Source organism: Giraffa tippelskirchi, chromosome 8 (genome assembly GCF_054371585.1).
Source record: "Giraffa tippelskirchi isolate mGirTip1 chromosome 8, T2T-mGirTip1v1.2.pri, whole genome shotgun sequence".
NCBI classification, from domain to species: Eukaryota; Metazoa; Chordata; class Mammalia; order Artiodactyla; family Giraffidae; genus Giraffa; species Giraffa tippelskirchi.
Window position 1 is genome coordinate 23,396,080 of NC_137282.1, and position 21,973 is coordinate 23,418,052.

At 37.8% G+C, this 21,973-nt stretch overlaps 1 protein-coding gene across 16 annotated transcripts in view; it reads right to left on the reverse strand.

Annotated features, from left to right (window-relative positions):
* MSR1 (macrophage scavenger receptor 1) overlaps positions 1–21,973 on the reverse strand; it is a 681,840-nt gene that overhangs the window by 89,021 nt on the left and 570,846 nt on the right. For 8 of the 16 annotated variants that reach the window (XM_081521514.1, XM_081521505.1, XM_081521507.1 and 5 more), the window contains 2 exons: positions 3,831–3,922; positions 338–422 (listed from right to left, as the gene is read on the reverse strand). The gene's annotated coding sequence lies outside the window, so the exon portion shown is untranslated. Of the gene's footprint in view, positions 1–337; positions 423–3,830; positions 3,923–8,032; positions 8,105–21,973 lie in introns of those variants that run through there. The other 8 variants (XM_081521506.1, XM_081521512.1, XM_081521504.1 and 5 more) reach the window with 2 other exon arrangements.

Genomic DNA, 21,973 nt, shown 5'->3' on the forward strand with positions numbered 1-21,973 from the left:
TTAAAAGAGTAATCTCTAAGAAAATATTAACTGATTTGAAAAATTTTATATCTCTAACTCATTTTTAATATTGGCATGCTTTTTCACCCAGTAAATTCAACTGAGATATACACTTTGATGTAAACAATATGGAATGTTATATTTTCTATTCTCTTATTTTTTATCTCCTGACAGAATTATTTTTGTCCTTGATAATTCAGCAATTTAAACGAAAGATTTAAATCTTAAAATGACTGGAAAGATTCTCGTTATGTATTCCATAATGGTTGATTGGTTTATGAAGTCTAGCATTTTAACATCATGGGGGAAAAAATCAAAGATTCTGGAGCAACACTACCTGGCTTCAACTTCTGGATCTCTTCTTACCAGCTACGTGACTGTGGGCAAGGTATTTAACCACAGTGTGCTGCAATCTTCCTCACCTAGAAAAATGGAGGAAAGAAAGTTATCTCTTACATTTATTGTGAAAATTGATTACATTTATAGCTGTGCTTTCACAAAGCAGATAATCTTAAGTATTCATTGGTATTGCTATAATATCAATGATGATCAGCATTATTACAATAATTCTTGCTATGATGTCATTAAATTTAATTTTTGTGTCTATTTTGGGACCCATGAAATGTATACTTGCTGTAATTTTTTGAAGATGTCAACTTCTTTGACACCGTCAATATTTCAAAAATATGTTTACTGAGGATCTGTTATAAGTTGTTTTCAGTCGATCAGTCGTCTCTGACTCTTTGCAACCCCATGGACTGCAGCATGCCAGGCTTTCTTGTCCTTCACCATCTCCTGGAGTTTGCTCAAACTCATGTCCATTGAGTTGGTGATACCATTCAACCATCTCGTCCTCTGTCATCCCCTTCTCCTCCTGCCTTCAATCTTTCCCAGCATCAGGGTCTTTTCCAATGAGTCGGCTCTTCGCATCAGGTGGCCAAAGTATTGGAGCTTCAGCATCACTGTTCCAATGACTATTCAGGACCAATTTCCTTTAGGATTGACTGGTTGGATCTCCTTGCAGTCCAAGGGACTCTCAAGAATTTTCTCCAACACCACAGTCCAAAAGCATCAATTCTTCGGCACTCAGCTTTCTTTATGGCCCAACTCTCACATCCATACATGACTACTGGAAAAAACATAGCTTTGAATAGACAGACCTTTGTCAGCAAAGCATTGTCGCTGCTTTTTAATAGCAGAGACTGTCTAGGTTTCTCATAGCTTTTTTTCCAAGGAGAAAGCGTCTTTTAATTTCATGGCTGCAGTCACCATCTGCAGTGATTTTGGAGCTCAAGAAAATAAACTCTCTGTTTCCATTGTTTCCCCATCTATTTGCCATGAAGAGATTGGACTGGATGCCATGATCTTTGTTTTTTGAATATTCAAGTTTTAAGCCAACTTTTTCACTCTCTTCTCTCACTTTCATCAAGAGGCTTTTTAGTTCCTCTTCACTTTTTGCCATAAGGGTGGTGTCACCTGAATATCTGAGGTTGATATTTCTCTCAGCAATCTTGATTGCAGCTTTTGCTTCTTCTAGCCCAGCGTTTCTCATGATGTACTCTGCATATAAGTTAAATAAGCAGGGTGACAATATACAGCCTTGATGTACCCCTTCCCAATTTGGAACCAGTCTGTTGTTCCATATCCAGTTCTAACTGTTGGCTCTTGACCTGCATACAGATTTCTCAGGAGGCAGGTAAGGTGGTCTGGTATTCCCATCTCTTTAAAATTTCCACTGTCTGTTGTGATCCACACAGTCAAAGGTTTTAGCATAGTCTATGAACACAAGTAGATGTTTTTCTGGAATTCCTTTTCTTTTTCTATGATCCAACGGATGTTGACAATTTGATCTCTGGTTCCTCTGCCTTTTCTAAATCCAGCTTGAACATCTGAAATTCTTGGTTCACACACTGTTGAAGCCTGGCTTATAAGTTAGCTAATGCCATTCTATAGGTTGTGATCTGAAAGAGGGTGATCAAGAAACTAAATACAAACACCTCATTTTAAAAATTTAATAACTTATAATTAAATTAAATTAATATACATTTAATGACACATTTAATCAAAGGCATGGTGAATATTCAAATAGAGTAGTTCTCAAAAATGATTTAATTGGAATTCTTTGACATAGTTAAGTTGGTTTGCTTAGTCTGTTTTCACATTGTAAGTTCCGTTTATCTATAAGCAATATCAATATTGACAGTTTCCCATGGTACCAGGATAGCATTTGCCCTGCATTTTGCATATGTGTGCACAACGATTAAAAGACAAGTCAAGATTTAATTCCCTGGACTCTGAGATTGCTTTGTCCCTAGCCTGCTTTTATGTCACAGAATTGCAAATGCTCTTTTTAGCATTTCTGTAATCTGAGTCTCTGATTCACTGCACATTCCTTATACCCTTATTAAAATTTGAAAATAAATTCTGATAGTCTAGATACGAGGCTTTTTTATTATAACTGGCTTAACATTTCTGTTTTGAAATTTATTATAATTTCTAAACATGTACATGCAGCATTATATCTGCATTTCTAGAAAAACAAAGGCACGTGCCACTATCTTATTTATTCAACATTCTAAACCCCACTTTGGACATTTAAATCAGTCTAGAAATCATCTGTAAAATAATAAGGCACATTTTTGGAAAACCATGAGATAGAAATAGGGCTTGTTCCCTTCCCATTGCTTCCCCCACCCTAATATGCACACTGACAAAATCATATTAAATTCAAACAATATTCTAGCAGGCTTCTCTTCACTAGAGAGGTGCACTATTAAGGGTAGTGCTTTACTGCACAGCATCTAAGGTTTCCATTTGACGCCTCTTGTGCACCAGTGCACAGTCTGAGCTCCAATTTCTGCTCTGGCTGCTACCGAAGCATCCAGTTCATGGTGGGCTTCACCCACACACTGGACATGCCGCAGGTGTGCCCAAAGCTCTTACCACATACCTCTTGTTTTCTATCCCAGAGTTTTGCTGACAATGTCACTCTGATATCAGTGTTACCTAAAACCTTGAGGGTTGTCGTTTGAAGAAGTAGGGTTATCCTTGACCAACGGGGCAGAAACTGGAGGATGATGCTCCTTTCCCATCTTTAGGTAGGCTACTCTGAGTCATGTTTAATTAAGTCTCTTCAAGGTCTGGACTTGAGCACAAGTCACCCATAATACTGGCCAACTTGATAAAAGATCCTTGTGCTGTCTTAACTCCTTCCGTTTTTTTCATCTTTCCATGTCTCTTCTTAGGATCAGTCAAAAATTAAAACTAAAACAAACGCAAACAAAAAACTGCTTGCACATGAGGGTTTGTATCAGATGTTCCCTGGATATGGGAAGTGGGAAAGGGCAACTAAAATGAAGTAAAGGGCATTAAATTGTTCCCTGTTGTGCACATTCTAATCCTCTGCCTGAAGTAAAGCTGAAATTAAAGAATGAGAATGATCACAAGCCATCTAGCAAGATGAAATTGTTCCTCCCCAGACAACACCTACCATGCCATCCTCTCCAACTGCTTCAAATCCTCTGCGTACTTTTATCTGGCCTGTGTCACCTGGCTCCTCTCCTGCTGAGCTAGGGAAGTCCGTTGTCTCTAAGTGGACAGCAGCGCATCAGTTATCCTCCCCACAACTTTCTAATCTTGCACCTTTCTTTATGCACAATCCAGAGTAAATGTTAATGATAAATGTATGAAAGAATGGATCAAAAAATAATTGTACTCAATCTTTGGTGGTCACGCAGGTGGCAACAAGCTAAGTTAATTCTTCCTCCACTAAATGATAATCCAGATGGAAGGAAATTTTCAAAGAACCAGAGGACAGAGTGTCTTCTTACCTCATTATCCCCCTTCTTTATGGAAGATTCCAAGATGAGCTTCAATAGGTTTTATTTTAATTGGCCATAACTGTGTGGGACCAAGTGTCAGTCTAGAAATGTGACAACAATACATTGTACCAATTAAGAAACTGTATCTTGAAATACTGGTATAGACTAAACTATAATATTAAATTTAGAATTCTTACATGACAACTGCAAGGTATAAATAAGAACATTTCCACCTTGATGAAGAATGAGAATTACATCATGAATAAGAATTACTACATGAAAACTTTTAAAAAGTTTTTAACTTTATGAATAATTCAGTTCGGTTCAGTTCAGATCAGTTGCTCAGTCATTTCTGACTCTTTCTGACCCCATGAAACGCAGTACGCCAGGCCTCCCTGTCCATTACCAACTCCCAGAGTTTATCCAAACTCATGTCCATTGAGTCGGTGATGCCATCCAACCATCTCACCCTCTGTCGTCTCCTTCTCCTCCTGCCCCCAATCCTTCCCAGCATCAGGGTCTTTTCCAATGAGTCAGCTCTTTGCATGAGGGGGCCAAAGTATTGGAGTTTCAGCTTCAACATCAGTCCTTCCAATGAACACTGATCTCCTTTAGGATGGACAGGTTGGATCTCCTTGCAGTTCAAGGGACTCTCAAGAGTCTTCTCCAACACCACAGTTCAAAAGCATCAATTCTTCGGAACTCAGCTTTCTTCACAGTCCAACTCTCACATCCACACATGACCACTGGAAAAACCACAGCCTTGACTAGATGGACCTTTGTTGGCAAAGTAATGTCTCTGCTTTTAATATGCTATCTAGGTTGGTCATAACTTTTCTTCCAAGGAGTAGGCATCTTTTACTTTCATGGCTGCAGTCACCATCTGCAGTGATTTTGGAGCCCAAAAAAATAAAGTCTGACACTGTTTCCACTGTTTCCCCATCTATTTCCCATGAAGTGATGGGGCCAGATGCCATAACCTTAGTTTTCTGAATGTTGAGCTTTAAGCCAACTTTTTTACTCTCCTCTTTCACTTTCATCAAGAGGCTTTTTAGTTCCTCTTCACTTTCTGTCATAAGGGTGGTGTCATCTGCATATCTGACATTATTGATATTTCTCCCGCCAATCTTGATTCCAGCTTGTGCTTCATCCAGTCCAGTATTTCTCATGATGTACTCTGCATATAAGTTAAATAAGCAGGGTGACAATATACAGCCTTGACGTACTCCTTTTCCTATTTGGAACCAGTCTGTTGTTCCATGTCCAGTTCTCACTGTTGCTTCCTGACATGCATACAGATTTCTCAAGAGGCAGGTCAGGTGGTCTGGTATTCCCATCTCTTTCAGAATTTTACAAAGTTTATTGTGATCCACACAGTCAAAGGCTTTGGCATACTCCATAAAGCAGAAATAGATGTTCTTCTGGAACTCTCTTGCTTTTTTGATGATCCAGCAGATGTTGGCAATTTGATCTCTGCTTCCTCTGCATTTTCAAAATCTAGCTTGAACATCTGGAAGTTCACAGTTCATGTATTGCTGAAGTCTGGCTTGGAGAATTTTGAGCATTACTTTACTAGCGTGTGAGATGAGTGCAACTGTGCGGTAGTTTGAGCATTCTTTGGCATTGCCTTTCTTTGGGATTGGAATGAAAACTGATCTTTTCCAGTCCTGTGGCCACTGCTGAGTTTTCCAAATTTGCTGGCACATTGAGTGCAGCACTTTCACAGCATCATCTTTAGGATCTGATATAGCTCAACTGGAATTCCATCACCTCCACTAGCTTTGTCCGTAGTGATGCTTCTTAAGGCCCATTTGACTTCACATTCCAGGATGTCTGGCTCTAGGTGAGTGATCACACCATTGTGATTATCTGGGTCGTGAAGATCTTTTTTGTACAGTTCTTCTGTGTATTCTTGCACCTCTTCTTAATATCTTCTGCTTCTGATAGGTCCCTACCATTTCTGTCCTTTATTGAGCCCATCTTTGCATGAAATGTTCCCTTGGTATCTCTAATTTTCTTGAAGAGATCTCTAGTCTTTCCCATTCTTTTGTTTTCCTCTATTTCTTTGCACTGATCGCTGAGGAAGGCTTTCTTATCTCTCCTTGCTATTCTTTGGAACTCTGCATTCAGATGGGAATATCTTTCCTTTTCTCCTTTGCTTTTTGCTTCCCTTATTTTCACAGCTATTTGTAAGGCCTCCTCAGACAGCCATTTTGCTTTTTGGCATTTCTTTTCCATGGGGATGGTCTTGATCCCTGTCTCCTGTAAAATAGCATGAACCTTCGTCCATAGTTCATCAGGCACTCTGTCTATCAGATCTAGTCCGTTAAATCTATTTGTCACTTCCACTATATAAGCATAAGGGATTTGATTTAGGTCATACCTGAATGATCTAGTGGTTTTCCCTACTTCCTTCAATTTAAGTCTGAATTTGGCAATAAGGAGTTCATGATCTGAGCCACAGTCAGCTCCCGGTCTTATTTTTGCTGACTAGTCACCATATTAAAGTGTTTATGCATACTCACAGAGCCATATATAAATATATATGTGTATGTACCAGGATGGATCTTGAATCTCAAAATAAACAATGAGGCCAAGTCTACATAAAAATTTGGGATTGAAGTAAAACACTTGACTCTTGGCTTATTTGTAGCTTTTCATGGTTCAGTATTTTGAAAACACCAAACTGCATTTTAATGTGACAATTTAAAAATTAAAAATAAAAATTTATTTTGCACTTAGAGATTATCATACTAGGTGACGTAAGTCAGGAAGACAAATACCATATGTATTACTTATATGTGGAATCTGAACTACGACACAAATGAACATATCTACAAAACAGATCCCTTAAAAGAAATGGAGTAGCCATCATTGTCAACAAAAGAGTCCGAAATGCAGTACTTGGATGCGATCTCAAAAACGACCGAATGATCTCTGTTCGTTTCCAAGGCAAACCATTCAATATCATGGTAATCCAAGTCTATGCCCCGACCAGTAACGCCGAAGAAGCTGAACTTGTAGGTCCTATGAAGACCCACAAGACCTCTTAGAACTAACACCCAAAAAAGATATCCTTTTCATTATAGGGGACTGGAATGCAAAAGTAGGAAGTCAGGAAACACCGGGCGTAACAGGCAAATTTGGCCTTGGAGTACAGAATGAAGCAGGGCAAAGGCTAATAGAGTTTTGCCAAGAGAACACACTGGTCATAGCAAACACCCTCTTCCAACAACACAAGAGAAGACTCTACACATAGATATCACCAGATGGTCAACACCGAAATCAGATTGATTATATTCTTTGCAGCCAAAGATGGAGAAGCTCTATACAGTCAGCAAAAAAAGACCAGGAGCAGACTGTGGCTCAGATCATGAACTCCTTATTGCCAAATTCAGACTTAAATTGAAGAAAGTAGGGAAAACCACTAGACCATTCAGGTATGACCTAGATCAAATCCCTTATGCTTATGCAGTGGAAGTGACAAATAGATTTAAGGGACTAGACCTGATAGACAGAGTGCCTGATGAACTATGGACAGAGGTTCGTGACATTGTACAGGAGACAGGGATCAAGAAAATCCCCATGGAAAAGAAATGCCAAAAAGCAAAACGGCTGTCTGAGGAGGCCTTACAAATAGCTGTGAAAATAAAGGAAGCAAAAAGCAAAGGAGAAAAGGAAAGATATTCCCATCTGAATGCAGAGTTCCAAAGAATAGCAAGGAGAGATAAGAAAGCCTTCCTCAGCGATCAGTGCAAAGAAATAGAGGAAAACAAAAGAATGGGAAAGACTAGAGATCTCTTCAAGAAAATTAGAGATACCAAAGGAACATTTCACGCAAAGATGGGCTCGATAAAGGACAGAAATGGTATGGACCTAACAGAAACAGAAGATATTAAGAAGAGGTGCAAAAATACACAGAAGAACTGTACAAAAAAGATCTTCACGACCCAGATAATCACAATGGTGTGATCACTCACCTAGAGCCAGACATCTTTTTGACTTTTCATACTGTTCATGGGGTTCTCAAGGCAAGAATACTGAAGTGGTTTGCCATGCCCTTCTCCAGTGGACCACATTCTGTCAGACCTCTCCACCATGACCCATCCATCTTAAATACATTATTTTCATAACTCAGTAGGAAATAGAACAAAAAGTATACATATGCTTTAAGTTTCTAAATGCTAGATATAAATATGTACTCTACTCACATTCCTCATTTGTATAGATTCATCCTGAGGCCTTTAGAACTTAAATTGACCTTGGGGTTGGGTTTTACTCTGCCTTATCTAGAATGGCCCAATAATTTGGGTAAGAAACAATTCTCTACTTCTTTCTTACTTTTGAAATAGCTACAGTGTAAACAGTTACTGTTTTGTTCATTATTAGAGATAAGTTTTATAAATGTTTATTTAGCTCTTGACTTGAAGAAAGCAAGAAAATAAAATGCATCAAAGACTTTTAAAAGAATGCTAGAATTCAAACTTAATAGCTCGATTTTATGAATTTCTTACTACAGATATTTTTATTAGCTTTCTTACTCAGGCTAACAGATTGTACATTTGTGGCATAATTTAATTTATCCTTAGTATTTCTGTTAAATAAGTTCTTTATGAATCATTTGAACTGTTGTACATTTTTCTTTAAATTGACTTTTAGACTTTCATTTAGGGTCATTATAAGCAATATTGCTATAAAGATTATTATATGTGTGTTTCAGTATGTTCCCACTATATAAAAATATCTTTTAACATTAATACTTTTTCATGAATACAAAAGTGAAATTTATAGATAAGAGTATGCAAATATTCAGATTTAATAGATAATGATGAGCAATTTTTTCCAAGTATTTATACCAATTTATACTATCAAGAAATTAGTTTTCAGATGCTTTCCTTTCTTATTAAATTTGGTATTTTCTGCCTTTTTTGTATTAGCCACTCTGTTATATATGTGACTTTAGTTTGCCTTTCTCTGATGACTAATCAATTTGGGCACCATTTTATATGTTTATCAGCTTTTGGATATCCTCATCTATGAAATGCTGTTTGAGGTTTTGGTCCATTTTTCTACTGGGTTGATACTTTGCCTTCTTGACTTATAGGAGATTTTCTGTGTTTTATTTAAGTCAAACATATATAGAAAATACCTTCTTTGAGGACAGTAGTTAGATTTTCTTTCTTTTAACTCTTCTTTGTAGCTTTTTGAAGAAATCTCTTTGCCTTTATCAAGGTCTTAAGAGTATTCTCTTATGCTTTCTCCTAAAAGTTTTATTATTTATTTCAATATTAGCTCCATAATACAGCTGGAACTGATTGTTGTGTTTTGCGTAACAGAGATCTGATTTGGCCACCTGATGCAAAGAACTGACTCACTGGAAAAGACCCTGATGCTGGGAAAGATTGAAGGCAGAAGGAAAAGGGGACAACAGAGGATGAAATGGTTGGATGGCATCATCGACTCAATGGACATGAGTTTGAGCAAGCTTCGGGAGCTGGTGATGGACAGGGAAGCCTGGCATGCTGCAGTCCATGGGGTTGCAGAGAGTTGGACACGACTGAGCGACTGAACTGAACTGATCTTATTTGGCCATTTCCATGCAGATATCTAATAAACTTAGTAGCATTTATTTAAAAGATACTCTTTTCCCAACAGCACCACATTACAATCTACGTCACAGATCAAATTACCCTCTATGTATAATGGGTTTGCTACGGGGCTCTTATTGTTTCATTGGTCTTTTTGTTGTACTCTTTTAAATATCTAGCTAATCAAGAAGTTTTCACTGTATTATTAGCTAATATCTCACACATGGAATCCATTCACAATTCAATTTATTTTTTCACAATAATAAGTGTGATTTTATACTTCAGAACACTCATTAATTTAATTTCTTTTTTGGTAACTTCTCATTTTAGATTAGGTCATCAAGGTTTCAGCCTCATAATGGAGCTGATAAAGAGCTCATATTTAGTGTAGACATGACAACAAAACAATTTTCTTATTATTCTTTTGCCCTTAAAAATCTTCAACATACGGTTTGTCTTGGTGAATATTTTAGAATACTTGGCCATTCATTGTCATTAAAACTAGATAACAGAAACTCCCCATATGCTTAATTATATACATTAATTGCAATACTCTGCAAAGGAAATAAGGCCCCTACCAACCCCCTTGCAATAAGAAACAGTTTTATCCCAAGATAACCCCTGATGCAGCATGTGACAGAAGAACTAAATGAAACTGCCAGTTTCAATATGAATATTAAATACACATGTAAAGTTTAAGTTTCTCTTGTTTCTTCTTTTACTAAGATGGAAAATAAACAGAACTTCTGCTTCCAGTCGTGATGGAGTAACAGGGACTAAATTTCCCTCTTGCCCCAAATAACTGTCAAACTAGATAAAAACAAAAACAATTTTCAGATAATAGACCTAGGACAGCACACAAGACAGCGAAGGATGAGAGACAGGAAACTGCAGGATGAGCCACTCTGCTGCAGAGCAAAGCACAGATGGTTTAACCTGAAGCGGAAGAATCTTTAAAAGTTGTGGAGTTTGTAAAGAACAGGGACTGGTGCCTCCAGAACCTTACTACAAATCATTAAATTGTGAATTGCTGTGGGGATTTTAGAGAAGCTTCCCTTGTATTCACATCTTAGATCCAAAATGCAATGAAGGATGAGGCTCTTGGCTTGTACATGAGGCCAAAGGCTGGTAAAGTCACAGAGAAACATATTTGAACAATTACATTCAGCTCTCAGCTGGTGTGAAACTCGGCCCTTTCCTAGGTAATGGCACTTTCCCTAGACCCACGCTCTGAGATACCCTTTGAGGGGCTAAAGAGTGATGTCCCGACCAGAGAAAAAGATTTCTTACAATTCCTCTATCCGGAAGTGCAGGAGTCCGAGGAGCATCCGGAGCCACTCCAGACAATCATGCGGCTGCTGTATGAGGCCAGAGGAGCACAGAAAGTGGAGAAATAATGGAAGGAGCTTACAAGGAGGATTTCATTAGTTGCCCTGAGGCTCTGGATATGAGTGTAACCGCATTGTTTTGATAATGGTGTCTGGAGACAACTTGGGTGGTTGAGTTGCCGAGAGAGACCAAGAGTCAAAGACCTGGACCTCTGGCAGGGAGAGGAAGTGCTCTTGGAAGAGTGATCACTGAGAGGTGGGGGGAAATGAGTGTAAAGTGAGACCAGCAGAGTTCCAAACTTTAGAAATATTTCAGAAGAAGGGATTAACGACAGAAGCACATGGGATCCTAGGAGGAAAGAAACCCAATTCTAACATGGAAGTTTTGCAGGTGGTAGTTAAGCTGTGTCATGGGATCCTGTATTTATTGAGGGAAACAGTTCCATCACTGCTAGAGACCGTGAACAGGGATATTTAATGATGTGACTGTCTCCGTCCCAAAAGAGATAACAGGCATCCCAACACAGCTAGAAAAACTCAGATGTGTACCTCCAGGGAAGCCTCATCAATGTCAGGACAGACACTGAGTCTTAGGAAAAGAGAATAAAAGGGATTATAAGAAGGGAGGAATGTTTTTCAAATGAAGTTACCAATGGCTAAGTATGGTTCCTATAGGAGTTAAATACTTAATAAGAAAACCATCAAGATTAAAAAATAAATAAGTAGAAATAAAAAGCAGAGGGGTCTCCTATGAGTACAAAGAAAAAGAGATGGCACTGCTCTCCCACCAGGAACAGGGCAGGAAACTCTTATAATCTAAGTGTTTCATCCTATTGACCCAAATGAGAATGGTGATAAATGTGATGCTAATGGTTCCTCATGGATATGACTTGGCTGTGCTCTCTTGGCCAATTTGTGGCTTCCATTAGAAGTGGGGTAGGACTGGGTCATATCCAGACAGAATGAATGTTGTAAGCTAAGAACTGCAGTCCTACCCAAACTGGGACTACTCCATGTTTAATGGCCCATCTATTACAAGGATGTTACATAAGATGCAGGGTCTAAAATCTCACTGCTTTATTGACTCTTAAACCAGATTAAAATTGCTTTGGCTTTCTGATGGATTAAAACCAGTCCAAAGTTGTCTTCAACTCATTAATTCAAGACCTAGCATTCTAACTCAAGCATACTTAATAAATGAACCAAATTATATTCACTGAAATTCTCATTTCACCTTTCTTCAAGAAGAGATAACTGACAATATTCTTTAGGAAATTCATAGTGCATATTCTTGGAATGAGCTAAAAAAGGATACATTTGAGAGTTCAGAAAAGAATAGGAAACTCAGCATTCCCTCCAAAGTAGACTCAAAAAGTTATAACTTTAATACATATTAAACATCAATTTATATTCTGCTATACTTTACCTCATGTTTTAGGATAATTTTTAAAGTCTTTATTGAATTTGTCACAACACTGCTTCTGTTTCACGTTTTGGTTTTTTGGCCACAAGGCATCTGGGCTTTTAGCTCCCCAACCAGGGATCACACCCAAGCAACCTGCATTGGAAGGTGAAGTCTTAACCACTGGATTGCCTGGGAAGTTCCAAGAATAATTAGTTTTATATATTATTGCATACTCCATTTGTTTCACAAAAAAGTAAAGTGAGTGTTGATGGCTCAGTGATTGATATTCCCATAAAGAAAAACCTAAGTAAACCAGTGGTATTTGATTTGAAGGCAGAGAAAGTAAACAACCAAATGATAAAGGCAGACAGCAAAAACTTGTCAAAAGGCTAGAATTATTTTAAACAAAAATATAAGCCTTGGCATATTTATTTAGTTAACACATATTTCTTCAACAACTACTGTGTCTCAGAAATTGTGTTGAACCCTGAAGATGCAAACATTAACGCATAATTCTGATGTCAAAGCTTCCATTTTGAGGTTAAAATACACACCAGGAAAACAAATGTTTGCCTGTTTGTTAGGAAACAAAGATGAAAATCCTAGCATGAAGAGTCCTTATAGCACAAGAGTGCAGAGTTTGTCACTGGAACATTTCATAGCGACACTGAGCCCAGACTGCTGTGGGGAGGGGCGAGTCCTAACAAGTGGAATTAAATGAGAGGAGACTGCGGAACAGAAAAAGGTTTTCTGTATATAGAGAGACTTAAAAAAACTAAGGTGATGGTAGAAAATATAAAATCTTTAAGAAACTACAAATAATTGAGTATGGAAGAAATGAGGATGGGATAACAAATATATATACCAATAGTTTTATAATCTGGGGTTGAGAAACAGCTTTCTAACCTAAAAGTATATTAGGCAGCAGAGAATGGAAGGGCACTACATAGGCTTTCAGACCTGACTGCAGTGGTTCATATCTTAACTAATAAAAATGACCTGGAAAAATCAATTTCTTGGATTTCATCACTTCAGCTTCCTCTTGTGAAAACTGGAAATAATAAACCATTTTTTTAAAACTTGCATGCAAGGTTATTTTGAGGAGCAATGAAGTATATTTTTAGAAGTATCTAGAACAGTGTCTGACAAATAATAAGCATTCAGTAAGTGTTAGTTATTATTAACATTAGCCAAATCGGAAACCAGAAAAGCATTGATAGATTTGTCTGTAGTAAAAACACAAATTTCCTAGACATAAAATTGAAGCGTGTCATTGACACTACGTGGGAACAAACATGGACTTCTCAGTGCACGGAGTCATGTAGCTCTTAATCGAGGCACAAAGATAGAGGAGAAGAGGAGACAGTGAGCACAGGCAGGCTGGATCAGAGGGATTTTCAGGTGCAACCCCCAGAGGCCTGTCTTGGGAACCCAGGAGGTGGTTCCTCTTCCGAGACAAGCCTTGGGACTCTCAGCTGCAGTGAGGCAAAGTTTCCCAGGAGATCTTTTCTGACCCACTGGTCACACAGCCAAGCCAGGCTGTGAAACTGGTAAAATCAGGTCTAAGGCATCATTCCATATATCCTGAAATAATGCAAAAAGGCTTGCCCCTGGTGTCTGAAGGACAGGTTTGAACTTTACACAGCACATCATCAATCACTAATTAGAGCATCGCATCCTAATTTTGGCTAGGAAACAGTATCAGAATTCCAAGCACCTCCAAAGATGAGCAGAGAGCTGTCCCAATCCTGTGTAGGATAACCACGTTATACATTTGCCCCTTCTGACTCATGTTCACATTTTTATAATTATAAACATTTCATTATCACATTTCTGTAACTTTTGCACCATTTATAAAACAGAAAAAGCAAAGAACAAAAATGCTAATTACTTGTACCTTTCAGTGAAATATATTGTTTCAAAGAACCATTTCCATTTCCAAATATTCTAACCCTAACTTGCTTGTAATCATGCAAAACTTGACAACATACAGACAAGGAAGAAGCCTGCATTAAGGGTATCAATAACAGCATTGTGTATTATAGCAGAAAATAACAAACAAAAAATTCAAATAAAGATCCAAATATCCAACTACAGTAGGATGAACAACTAAATTAGATCTATTGATTTAAGGGTTTACGATAAGAAGAGAAATTGAATAAACAAGAGATAATCAGCATAAATGAATTTCAGGAAAATGTTGAGAAAAAAATACTAATTCTAGATGAATACATATAATTAGGTACATTTATGAAAATTTTAAAACTGGAAAAATGTAAATATTTTATTTTGGAGGATACTGGCAAAAACATGAAGGAAAACAGATGAATTATTAACTCAAAATCCAGACTCATGAATGGGTAAATTTCAACCTGCAATCTAGGGGAACATCAGAGAATTTCAGAAACATGGGTGATTCACTTGACTTTTTTTCATTCATAGATTTATCATTTAGAACAGCATCTAGGTTCATAAACACTGAGCAGAAAGTACTGAGATTTCCCATGAGTTCCTTCCCTTCGCCCCTCCACAGTTTTTTCCGATTATTAACATCTTACATTAATGTGGCATATTTGTTAGAACTCACTAGCCAATATTGATACACTGTTATTAACTAAAGTTCACAGTTTACATTAAGGTTCACTCTTTTGTGTCTCACATTCTGGAAGTTTTGACAATGGACACAGATATGTATCCATCATAACAGTGTCACACACTGCATGAACACGATAGTTTCAATGCCCTAAAAATCCCCTCTGTTCCACCTATTCATCCCTCCTCCTTCCCACAACTTCTGGCAACCATTGCTCTTTTTACTGTCTACATAGTTTTGCCTTTTCCAGAATGTCATACAGTTAGAATCAAACAAAACAAAGCCTTTTCAGATTGGCATCATTCACTTAGGAATCTGCCTTTAAAGTTCCTCTGCATTTTCTTGTGACCTAAGAACTCATCTATTTTTACCATTGAATAATATTCCATTGCATGAATGTACCACAGTTGTTTTTTCATTTACGTATTGAAGAATACTTGTTGCTTCCAAGTTTTGGCGATTTTTATAAATTATCTATTTTTAAAGTGTGTGTGGGGCATAGAAATATGTTACTATTATTACCTATACTTTATCATATATATTATTGCATATTTATTATACATTTCATGAGTGACATAATAAAAACCTAAATTATTCAATTGTTAATGTTATTACATATGCCTCTAGTACATACATATACCTACATATATGTACATATATATATGTAGCAATTACTAAAATAAAGATATACATCTATATACATATCTATATGTATGTTTCTATATTTATTGACATCCAAACTTTTTCATGGCATTTTGTTAGGGAAAAAAAAGCCTGGTTGTAAAAGTGTATTCTTAGTGATTATAATTTTCTAGATGTAGAACTAGAGAGAGATGAGAGATAACTAGATATATCTGAAATTATGTTCATCCAAATATTTAGAGTATTTGCTTCTGGGTTGTAGAAGAAATACCTGAAGTAACAGGCAAATTTGGCCTTGGAGTACAGAATGAAGCAAGGAAAAGGCTAATAGAGCTTTTCCAAGAGAACGCACTGGTCATAGCAAACACCCTCTTCCAACAACACAAGAGAAGACTCTACACATGGACATCACCAGATGGTCAATACCGAAATCAGAATGATTCTATTCTTTGCAGCCAAAGATGGAGAAGGTCTATACAGTCAGCAAAAACAAGACCAGGAGGTGACTGCGGCTCAGATCATGAACTCCTTATTGCCAAATTCAGACTTGAATTGAAGAAAGTGGGGAAAACCACTAGGCCATTCAGGTATGACCTAAATCAAATCCTTATGATTATGCAGTGGAAGTGACAAATAGATTCGAGGGATTAGATCTGTTAGACAGAGTACCTGAAGAACTATGGATGGAGGTTTGAGACACAGTACAGGAGGCAGGGATCAAGACCATCCCCAAGGAAAAGGAAATGAAAAAAGGAAAAACTGTTGTCAGAGGAGGCCTTACAGATAGTTGTGAATAGAAGAGAAGCAGAAGGCAAAGGAGAAAAGGAAAGATAAACCCATTTGAATGCAGAGTTCCAAAGAATAGCAAGGAGAGATAAAAAAGCCTTCCTCAGTGAGCAATGAAGAGAAATAGAGGAAAACAATAGAATGGGAAAGACTAGAGATCTCTTCAAGAAAATTAGAGCTACCAAAGGAATATTTCATGCAAAGATGTGCACAATAAATGACAGAAATGGTATGAATCTAACAGAAGCAGAAGATATTAAGAAGAGGTGGCAAGAATATACAGAAGAACTGTACAAAAAAGATCTTCACAACCCAGATAATCACAATGGTGTGATCACTCACCTAGAGCCAGACATCCTGGGATGTGAAGTCAAGCGGGCCTTAGGAAGCATCACTACGAACAAAGCTAGTGGAGGTGATGGAATTCAGGTTGAACTATTTCAAATTCTAAAAGATGATGCTGTGAAAGTGCTGCACTCAATATGCCAGCAAATTTGGAAAACTCAGCAGTGGCCACAGGACTGGAAAAGGTCAGTTTTCATTCCAATCCCAAAGAAAGGCAAAGCCAAAGAATGTTCAAACTACCATACAATTGCACTCATCTCACACGCTAGTAAAGTAATGCTCAAAATTCTCCAAGCCAGGCTTCAACACTATGTGAACCGTGAACTTCCAGATGTTCAAGCCAGATTTAGAAAAGGCAGAGGAACCAGAAATCAAATTGCCAACATCCACTGGATCTTCGAAAAAGCAAGAGAGTTCCAGAAACACATCGACTTCTGCTTTATTTACTATTCCAAAGCCTTTGACTGTGTGGATCACAACAAACTCTGAAAAATTCTTAAAGACATGGGAATACCTGACCACCTGACTGCCTCTTGAGAAATCTGTATGCGAGTCAGGAAGCAACAGTTAGAACTGGACACGGAATAACAGACTGGTTCCAAATCGGGAAAGGAGTACATCAACACTGCACATTGCCACCCTGCTTATTTAACTTATATGAAGAGTACATCATGAGAAACGCTGGGCTGGATGAAGATGGAATCAAAATTTCCAGGAGAAATATCAATAACCTCAGATATGCAGATGACACCACCCTTATGGCAGAAAGCAAAGAAGAACTAAAGAGCTTCTTGATGAAAGTGAAAGAGGACAGTGAAAAAGTTGGCTTAAAGCTCAACATTCAGAAAACTAAGATCATGGCATCCGGTCCCATCTCTTCATGGTAAATAGATAGGGAAACAATGGTAACAGTGAGAAACTTTATTTTTGGGGCTCCAAAATCACTGCAGATGGTGACTGCAGCCTTGAAATTAAAAGACGCTTACTCTTTGGGAGGAAAGTTATGACCAACCTAGACAGCATATTAAAAAGTAGAGACAATACTTTGCCAACAAAGGTCCATCTAGTCAAGGCTATGGTTTTTCCAACAGTCATGTATGGATGTGAGAGTTGGATTATAAAGAAAGCTGAGTGCCGAAGAACTGATGCTTTTGAACTGTGGTGTTGGAGAAGACTCTTGAGAGTCCCCTGAACTGCAACAAGATCCAACCAGTCCATCCTAAAGGAAATCTGTCCTGAATATTCATTGGAAGGACTGATGCTGAAGCTGAAGCTCCAATACTTTGGCCACCTGATGAAAAGAGCTGACTGATTTGAAAAGACCCTGATGTTGGGAAAGATTGAAGGAAGGAGAAGAAGGGGATGACAGAGGATCAAATGGTTGGATGGCATCACCGGCTCAATGGACATGAGTTTGATTAAACTCTGGGAGTTAGTGATGGACAGGGAGGCCTGGCATGCTGCAGTGCATGGGGTTGCAAAGAGTCAGACATGACTGAATGACTGAACTGAACTGAACTAACTCCTTTTATTTGTAGGGTGAACTTTGATCATTAATATCATCCTTTTCATTTTGAAATAAAATTTCAGTGACTTGTGTTACAATATGGAAATATAAAACTTAAGTTCAGAAAAAAAAGTTAGAAGGTTCTTAGAGAATTGTTGTTGTTCAGTTGCTCCTTTGTGTCCAACTCTGCGACCCCATGGACTGCACCATCCGGGCCTCCCTGACAGAGAATAGAGACCAAAATAATGCCCTTAAACTATAAACCGATTATAAAATGTTGAAGGAGGATGAAATTGATAGAAAAAAATAAATATTTTATATATAAACTAATATATGTAATGTACAATACATAAAATAATACAATGCTAATCAAGTTATATCAAATTGTTTTCAGTAAGCCCTTCTGTGAAAGAGTTAAAACCTGAAAAGAGGTGTCAAATGACTTTTGGCAAATAGCAATTGCTCTTGACTCTACCTTCCAATAAATTTAGCTTTTCAATTTTTGATTGAAAAACAAAACCAAACAAAACCCAGGACTTCGCTGACAATCCAGGTTAAGTCTCCAAGCTTCCACTGCAGGGGACAAGAGTTGAATTCCTGGTCAAGGGCTTCCCTGGTGGGTCAGCGGTCAAGAATCCACCTGCAATGCAGGAGATACAGAGACGCAGATTCGATTCCTGAGTCGGGAAGACATAGATTTGATTTCCTGGAGGAGGCAATGGCAACCCACTCCTGTCTTCTTGCCTAGCGGGTTACACGCCATGCAGTTGCAAAGAGTTGGACATGACTGAAGGGACTGAGCATGCACTGAACACGCAGGGAACTAAGACCCTGCATGTTGTGCACAGCAGCCAAAAAAACCCAACAAAACTAAACAAAAAAATCCCCTGTGAACTGATTTTTAAAGGATTCTGATGCCTAATCTTCACACATGTACTATGTCACTGATGATGGAATTTTACAAGATTTAGTTAGCAAATGAATTTTCACCGTTCATGTAGATAGGAAAGATGCTATATAAAAACCGACACGATAACACAGGATCGGAGAGAGGGCAATGGAGTGGGACGACCTGGGGAATGAAGAGGACAGCTTCTCACCGACTGAACCCTTCATGTCAGATTGCTTTTTATTTCAACAAAGGTTCTTTTTGTGCAGAACAAACAGAGGAAGTCAGTGTGTTAGCAGAAATTTTGTTTCTATTTTCACAATGAATAAGACATAAGACATAAAGTATAAACCAATTTGAGATATTTTTTAAATATTGGGTTGGCCAAAAAGTTCACTCAGGATTTTCTGTAACATCTAATGGAAAAACTCACACGAAACTTTTGGTGAACCCAATAGCATAATCATGTAAGAAATATAAGGAAAGTCAGTTGATGTTAAAAAATAGAACTTTGTAACAGGCTAATGTTATGGGTTGACTCATGTAGCCCCAAATTCACTTGTAAGTCCTAATGCTCACTAACTCAGAATGTGACCTTACTTGGAGATAGGTATTCACAGAGTTAACCAAGTTAACACAAGGTTCTTCAGGCAGGCTCCAGTCCAGTATGACTCGTGCGTATGTTAGTCACTCAGTCATGTCTGACTCTTTGTGACCCCACGGACTGTAGCCCACCAGGCTCCTCTGTCCATGAAACTCTCCAGGCAAGAATACTGGAGTGGGTTGCCATTTCCTTCTCCAGGGGATCTTCCCGACCCAGGGATTGAACCTGAGTCTCCAGCATTGCACTGCTTCTTTACCATCTGAGCTGGTGTCTTTAATAAAAGGGGAAATTTGGAGTTAAAAATAGGTACAGGGAAGATAATGTGACAAGATAGGAGTAAGGCACAGCCATTTACAAGCCAAAGATTTGCAACTGACCCTTCCCTCACAGTCCTCCAGGGGAACCAACCTTGCAATGTCTTGCTTTGGGGCTTGTCTGCTCCAGCACCATGAGACAACCAGTCTCTTGTTTAAACCACCCCGTTTGTGGTATCTTGTTGTCGCAATCTTAGCTAAATAATATCACAGCCCATATAGCAATTTACCTGGAGGTTTGAAATGATACACTGCTTGTTGTTTAGAATTTTTTTCATCAGTTCTCAAACACAGTTTTTAAAGATAAAGCTACTAAGTATTTCAATGCTTTTAAAATATTTTACTTTTGATGCATTTCTCTAAAATATGAAGGCCAGTATTCAAAAAGAAATTCAGAAACGTTTAGATTGGAAGATATGGATTATTCATGAGTAATTCTTTACAAATATTTAAAGAATTTAGAGGAAGAAAAATAGTGTTCTATAAATTAAAGACAATATAAAGAAAAAAAGTACATAACCAAGGGCAACTCAGTTCAAAATGCAACATCCTCCTGAGGAACCCAGTAAAATTATTTTTGCTTTTATAACCTAGGCACGTACTGTGTCTTTGAGTATTCCTGCCACCTTCCCTCAGGAAATATATTCTTAATAAGCCATAACAGATAACACTAAATGTATACTAAAGATCTCTAGCAGGCTGCTTTGCATTTTGGAAAGTAAAGATATTTCAAACATACACTGAGTTATACCTAAAATAATTTTTAAAACATATATATGAACATTTAAAATAATTTTTAAAGCATATATATGGAATGCATTAAAACATATATATTTTTAAAACATATACATGTAATCTCCTCAAGAGATAACTAAAGAAGCATTTAACATCTCAAGACAAAGACAGCAAACAAAAGGAACTACAAGGGAAAAAAAGGTTTGCAAATTACTTAGCTGAGAACAGAAGAACTGAAATCATGTAACATTTACTCATGTTATGATTAACATTTTAGTCATAAAATAACATGTCATTTTCTGAAATGATGGCAGTGGAATCATAGCATAACTTTGTAGAAGGATCCTTCACATCATTTCCATGTGAAGACAATAACCCACCATTGATTTATTAAGCAAGTACAATGGCAGATTCCATGGCTTCATGGCTACAGAGTCCCTTGTTTGGAATTAGAAAGAAGGTAGATGTAGAAGAAACTTCTAGTCACTCACATAAAATTATTTGTAAATAAGTAAGATACTGTCACACATCAATAGTTGCTGCACAGAATACAGGCCATGCCACCAAATACTGAAGGTACCAAGGTGTGGGTGAGGGTACCAAGGTACGGGCAGAGAGCAACTTTTGAAAGGTGGATCCATTATTATGTCTCTGAGGAGATGACTTTATGGCTGACATGGAGAGCCTCTCATGCAAAGGCCCTGTGGCAGGCACAGATGTGGTGTTTTAGAGTAGAAAGCCCTAGGTGTCTGGAGAGTGGTGATCAAATGGTAACCTATGTAGCAGAGCCTTAAAAGGACCAGAGATCAGGAAGGACCTTAGCAAATGTTCGCCCAGAGCCTGGACTAGTGCATTCAAAAGCTGCTTGAGGGTTTAACTATAGAAATGGCATTTTCTGATTTATATTTTTAATACCCCATTTTGGCTGCTCTGAGAAGAATGGATTGTAAGAGGGGGAAATGTAATGATGGAGATCAGCTCAAAAACCTATGCACTACTGTGCCCTCACTAACTCACAAGTGCTGAGAAAAAATGAACAAATTTCCGGGTTACAAGGGAAAGGGGTGACAAGTCCATGGCATTGTATGTTTAAAAATGAATAGTTTTTAAAGGCACAGCAGTCTTATATAAGTCTCTGGCTTACATGAGGACTAAAATCTATGGAGATATGGAATCGTGGTTTGAGCACCGTCCATGAACACTCACCGGTAAAATACACAAAAGGAAAGAAATAGAAAAAAGAGGCAGAAAATGACCCCAATACACCGTGAATTTCCAGAGCCTATGTATGAATCAGAAACAGCAGCATGTGAATTTTTAATTGACTAGTACGCTTCTCTGAAATTATACATCTGTTATGTTATGGGTACCCAAGGATAATACAGCATCTTCATTAATGACGATCCAATAGAAAAC